This window comes from Eurypyga helias, unplaced genomic scaffold (genome assembly GCF_000690775.1).
Source record: "Eurypyga helias isolate BGI_N326 unplaced genomic scaffold, ASM69077v1 scaffold43844, whole genome shotgun sequence".
Lineage (NCBI taxonomy): Eukaryota > Metazoa > Chordata > Aves > Eurypygiformes > Eurypygidae > Eurypyga > Eurypyga helias.
In genome coordinates, this window is record NW_010247739.1 from 17,054 (window position 1) to 23,224 (window position 6,171).

At 45.5% G+C, this 6,171-nt stretch overlaps 1 protein-coding gene across 1 annotated transcript in view; it reads left to right on the top strand.

Moving 5' to 3' along the window:
* The first annotated feature begins 2,354 nt into the window (after positions 1 to 2,354).
* ALDOB (aldolase B, fructose-bisphosphate) overlaps positions 2,355 to 6,171 on the top strand; it is a 10,181-nt gene continuing 6,364 nt past the window's right edge. Inside the window, exon 1 of the mRNA XM_010150813.1 lies at positions 2,355 to 2,460. The gene's annotated coding sequence lies outside the window, so the exon portion shown is untranslated. The remainder of the gene's footprint in view (positions 2,461 to 6,171) is intronic.

Below are 6,171 nucleotides of genomic sequence, written 5' to 3' on the forward strand. Positions count from 1 at the left end.
CTGAGGGAGTTGGCAATACTATGAGTTCAAACACAAACTCAGTGAAACAGGTTTACAACCTGGGTAATACACCGGTTTTGCTGTAGAATAGTTAGTGCAGGCAATGATTTGATTTTTTTTTAATGGGGCAGGTTAGTTGCTTGATTGAATGCCAGTATGTTGCATTCCCTGCATGATGGAAGCTCATTCCTTGTACCATATAAGGGCACACAATGCCACTATAACCTCATTTTCAGAGGTGTAAGTATCCCCAAACTGTGATTACATAGCTGATGATGAAAGTATGTACTGTTTTCCAGTGTCTTTTTAATATCACTCTACTACTAATTTCTCCACAGCATGGTCAGAGCCATGGTGCTGCATGTTAACAGTACTGAACCTTACAGTGACATCGTTGCTCATTCCATGTTCTTGCCTGAAAAGGCTCCCATTCCTAAATGAAGTGAAAAAGTTAACCAACATGTCCACTCACTTTTTTTTTCTCCACAGTCCTCAGAATCTCTGCTAGGACTTGTAATCCTAGTGCTTGATATTGGCTCAGAAGGAGTAGAAAGGCATATTTTAGCTATTACCAACCTGGAAATATATACATAAATATATATATTGAAAGAGCTAAGAATGCAAGGTGGGCCACAGGGAGTTATCTAAAGTGGTTTCTAAATGTCAGATGCTATTTTTTTCAAGAAGACTCCCCCAGCTTTTCTCTAATAGTCTGTCAGACTTTATCACAGATGACACTGGGAAAGAAGCACTTCTGAGTACTTTCCTACAGCTTCTAACCAAACCAGGAATGATAGGACTCAAACTCTGATTTTTCTCTGTGGCCCTGAAGAAGGCCATCCGTATGACACCTTCTCGGTTTCAGGAGGGTCTTAGATAATATATTTAATTTAAAATATTTTTAATCCATACTAGATGCTTCTGTTTGTGATGGAGAAACTTTAATACACTATGGGGTTTGTCTTTCTGCGAGGATGGTAGAAATGGAATATAAAGCAAACACGGTAAAGCAGGGAAGGCTTTGTGTCCTCGTTATGGGCCACAGCATTCTTCAGCAAAAAGGCATGGATCGGGAAGGAGAACATTACAGAAAATAAACCAACACAAGCCGAAGGCCTTCAATTAGACTGCATCCTCAGCTTTGTCAGGGGTTTCTGTGGTGGCTGTCACAGGGTGCTGCTGCCGTTCAGGTTTCCTACAGGCCCTGACCGTGGCACGCAGCTGTAGAATAGAGAGACTCAAGAAGGAAGTGCCCTAACGAAGATAGCGCTGAGTGGAGAAACCAGATGTCTCACTGTGTCCCTGTAAAGGCTAAAGGTATTACTGCACGAGCCAAACAAATGGAGAAATGACGTCATTCTTCAGGCAAACACTGGGTCTTTGTGGTACAGACGTACTAATGTCCAAGGCCGCAGAGCGTGTTGTTGCTGAGAGTATGGTGTTTGCCTAACAGCCCCTGTGCTGTGCTTCCCTCCACGACGACTGACCTGCACTATGGGGGTGGGTCCGGGGAGGGGGCTGTGTGAAAATCAAGTCTGTTCACCTGGATTTGGTGAATAGCTGCACTGTGATTTCATATAAACTGGAATGCTACTATACCGGTTACTGAGCATTAGCCTTTTTTTGCAGAAAATTGAGCTAAGCACCTGAAAAGTTTGTATGTCATTGTGCTGTGTGTAGGTGTTTCACTGGCATTTTGGTGGAAAATTTGGCTTGTACTTGTGCACCTCAGTGTGGGCATATTTCTTCTGATAACCGTCATGCTCACACATACACTGCATGAAAGGGAATCAGAACTTGCAGTTTCATTTACCCTGATACTGTAGCACCTCATTTCGCCTTTTCCCTTACATGTACGCATTAGAAAATACGTTTATGCGCTAAATTTCCACGTAAGAAAATTGTAACACCTAGGAAGCCACTGAGAGGACAATAACTCCTGTCAGTTAAGTATCTATTGCATTGTTTCTCTATTTTGTCTTCTGCTCTTCCTTCCTGCACTGTGTAGTTTCCCAAGTGTAAGCTTCCACAAGATTGAACCCTGAACTTAAAGTTATGCCCAAGATCCCTGTAAACAAATTCCACGGTTCCTCTTGTAGTTCTTTTCAGTGTGTTTTAGAAAGAGGAGGAATAATTTGAAATAACTGGAAAATGTCTCAGTTTCACTGCATCATGAACACCCTTATATATGTACAGAGGGGAAAGGGGAGGAACACTGGGAGTGAGGCCAGGTCCCATTGGTTGTGGGTGGTTGGGCTCTGACAGCCAATGACCGACCCGAGCAATGACATCTCCCCAACCAGCCTGGGGAGGAGGGAGAAAGGGGAGTGGAGGGGAATAAAAAAAAAAAAAGAACCCCTCAAGAATTTTATAAAAGTTAGTGATTAGAAGGACCAGGTCTCTTTGCCTGTCACCACCTCACCGGAGGCTTGTAGCAGCAGAGGCACTGTCCACAGACAAGTAAGTATAACCATTTCATTTCTAAACTGTAAAGGTGGTATGTATATCAGCAGCTGAGACACAATGTGTTTATCTGAAGAGGGCTTGGGGAGTTGTTTTTGGTTTTGTTTTTATTTTTTTGTTCCAGGAACAGCTTGCAAGAAATAAGCACTCAGCCATTCCGCAGTGATCTTCCAATGTGACCCATTTGCTGCTAACACTGGCTTTCTAACTTAGCTTAGTCACTCAGAACTCCTGGAGTAAGTGAACCCCCAGTCTAAGGGGACTAGAGCAATAAGATGCATTGCTTTCCACAGCTTTGTTTTGTATGCGTGTGTTTATGCTTGTGGAGTACATACATCCGTGTTTTGCAAGGAGAAGAGAGAATGACTGGAGAATGCAGCTGGTCCTGACAAACACCAGGGCTGACAGAAGTGTAATTGTGTGTGCTCATTGTGCAGCTTCTTCTGAGGTATTAGCGCAGCAGCGTGGATAAGATTCCTTGGCAGGGGGATGTAAGGTAGCCTGCAGCGCAGGAAACTAAAACCTGCTCTTGCAGTAGGCTCTAACCTTTCAAGTTGTGAACAGCCAGATTCAGGAAATTGCTCAACCAACCCCAGTGCTGCCAGAGCCTGTCCATCACTTTTTCAACTATTCCACGCACCTGGCACCCAAAACTATTTATCCCACCTGAAACCCCCCGCTTCCCCCAGGCTCCCCTGCTGACTTCACAAGGCTTGAATTCTCGTGCAAGGCTGACAGCATTTTTATACCTTCTCTGAGAAGAGCCCAGTCTTGAGAGAGAAGCAGCTCCACCCTAATGACCACACTTACTTCCAAGAAACTAGTTTCTTGCCACCTCAGCCATTTCTAGCCATCATGACGGCCCCGGAGTGCTCTGAACTGACTGCAGAGGCCAGGTGCCTGAGTACATAACCTCCTTTCGTACTTGCTAGAGAGATGAAATGAGGGTACATTTGCTCAGGGTTTGAGTATAGCTCTGAGTCAAATGTAGGAAGCAGGACTGGGAACAGCAAGTCTCACACATTCCCATCCACTTGAGACAGGATGTTTAAGCGAGGTCCCTAGACAGAGCATGAAGATGGAAAAAACCCTTGTTCTCATCCTCATAAGAGAGCAAAATACAACCAGGCAATTTACCATTATATATGCCCCAAAGGACCTATCAAGATGGTGAAATTAGTATGCCAACCAAAAACACCTGATGCTTTTTCTGGGTGACAGAAGTCTGAGTATCTCTTTTTGACCTCTACCCTTGACTCACTTTTTAGAACCCAGGAATAAAATGTTTTGCTATACCGAATCCTTCACTCCCACTGCAAAGGTAAAGGGAGAACATCCTGTTCTCAGAGCTCCTTCATCGGTACAGGAGGCTCCGCTGCCACTTCAGCTCCCTAAAGAAAGTACTCAGAGTCACAGGGTCATGCAGGCGGAGGGGATATTAGGGGGTCTGTAATCCTGCCTCCTGCTCAAAGCAGGGTTGGACACAAGGTCAGACCAGGCTTCTCACAGCTTTATGCAGGTGGGTCGTGACAACTGCCAAGGGTGGGGACACCACAGCCTCTCTGTCAACCTGCCTCACTGCTTGGATGTCCCAGTAGTAAAAAACAACCTCTTCACAACCAGTCTGAATCTCCAGTTCAGCTTATGCCTGTTGTCTCTCACTTTCCTATCACATGCTGCTGTGGAAAGCCTGGCTCTGCCTCTTCAATCACCACTCTCTAGGTACTGGGGGTTGTTGTTACTTGGGTCCCCGAAGCCATCTCTGCTCGAGGCTCAACTAGACCCAGCTCTGCAGCCTTCTCCTCACAGAGCAAACGCTTCAGCCAACGACTTTCTTGGTGGCCTCTGCTGAACTCACTCCAGTTTGTAAATGTCTTTCCTGCACTGCAGGGGCCCAACACGGAACGCAGTACCCAGAAGTGATCTAAAGGGTGCTGAGCAGAGAGGGATAATCCCTGTCCTCCCCTGGCTCCCTGGGTCAGACCCCTGCCCACCCAAGATGCTCCTGGCCCTTGATGCTGGCCCCTGTTCAGCTCGCTGCCTGACAGGTTCCTGGCCCTTCTCCAGAGAGCTGTTCCCCTGTCCCACCAGCCCTGGTGGGATCACTGCCAGGGCTCTGCCCCCCAGGCAAGGGCTGAGCATTTGTCCTGGCTGAACATCATGGTACTCTGGTTGGTCTCTTTCCGCCGTCTGTCCAAGCTCCTCTGGATGGCTGCCGGGTAATCAAGCGTATCCACTCTTCCTGCCAGCTTGGTGGGATAGATAAGAATGTGCTCAGTCAGCAGGACGGGGCCAGGCTTGCCCAGCTGCTCATGCCTGCCAGTTTGCCCAATGTCCAAGCAACTTAGAAATACCTTTTTAATGGGGCTCCATAGAGAAGTGAGGCCAATAACTAGATTTATTCACTATAACAAGAATGTAAGGTGCATAACTCATTATGTGACTGCCTGTCCTAAATGTACGAGTGAAAATGAGGAGTAAATCCAGTCAGGTCAACACTGTGCCTGCATGTGATGGGCTGAATTACTGAATACTTTTCTTTCTCCTTATCAACTGTGTTTATCTGGTTACATATGCATCTTTTGCTTCCTCAAACCCTGCTCTTTGGAAGCAGAATCTCTTGTGTGCACAGTGCAACGACATGCACATGTGGTTGGTATTGGTAACTGTCCGAGATGATGTTGAAAGGCTGTGTTTACTAGTAATTGAACAGGAGAAGTGACATGCATGGGATACAAACTGTGTTTTGGGAGCTTGGGCCTGCATTTTTGGAACCAATTTTATAAAAGAAGGCAATGAAGAGAACCAAGAGAAAAACTTACAGATTGCAGTCCAGTCTCTTTCCGTCTGCAAACCAGGACTCAGGTGAGATTTTCTTTAGGATTAGAAGATGCCAGTCACTTGAGGTGGCTGGAAAGAAAAGACGCCAATGAAGTTTTAATGTTTCTAAGACAAACTGAATTGGAAATGTAACAGTTTGTTCCTTCTGCTGTTCATCTTGCTTCTGCCCTTTGGTTCTTACTATTAATATTAACAGGATGCAGTGCTTGTGCTGATACACATGAAGATATTTCCCCTGCAGTTCTCCATTATGGTAGCTGAGAAAGCCTTGAGTTTTCAGCAGTACAACACTTATTTCTACAACTGTGCTGTCCCCTTTCCCACCTCCAGCTGGTCACTGGCTGGGGGCTGGACACAGAACTTTGTTTCCTTAATGAATCGCTGAAGCCTGGCAAACACTCATGGTGGCCATAAAGCTGGGGGGAGCATGTGTGTGTGTGTGTGTGTGTGCATTCTGTGCAGTTTTATTAGTTTTTTATTCCACTTTTAAAAAATGTTAGGTTAATAGCTACCAGAAAGAGAATATATTTTATTCATGTGAAATCAGTGTGAAATCACTTGAGCTTGTGACACGATGATACCAGCTCACAGCCTGAAGTGGGTAAATAAAAATAAAATTTCTTGAAAAACTTAGTGGTGGGACAACTCCTAGATACTGTTACTGAGAACACAGTTCCTTCAAGCTTTTTCCTGCCTGGAGAAGTTGTCAAATTAAACAAATAAAGCAGAATAATAAGGCAAACAGGCTTTGTTCTTGGAAGAATAAAATGAGCTGTGCAGCTTTGGCAGCCTGCGCACACCTGGTTTTCTTGAGGACCTGTAAGGTGACATATCCAGATCTTTGCGGGGGGGTGGGGGGGTGGGCGA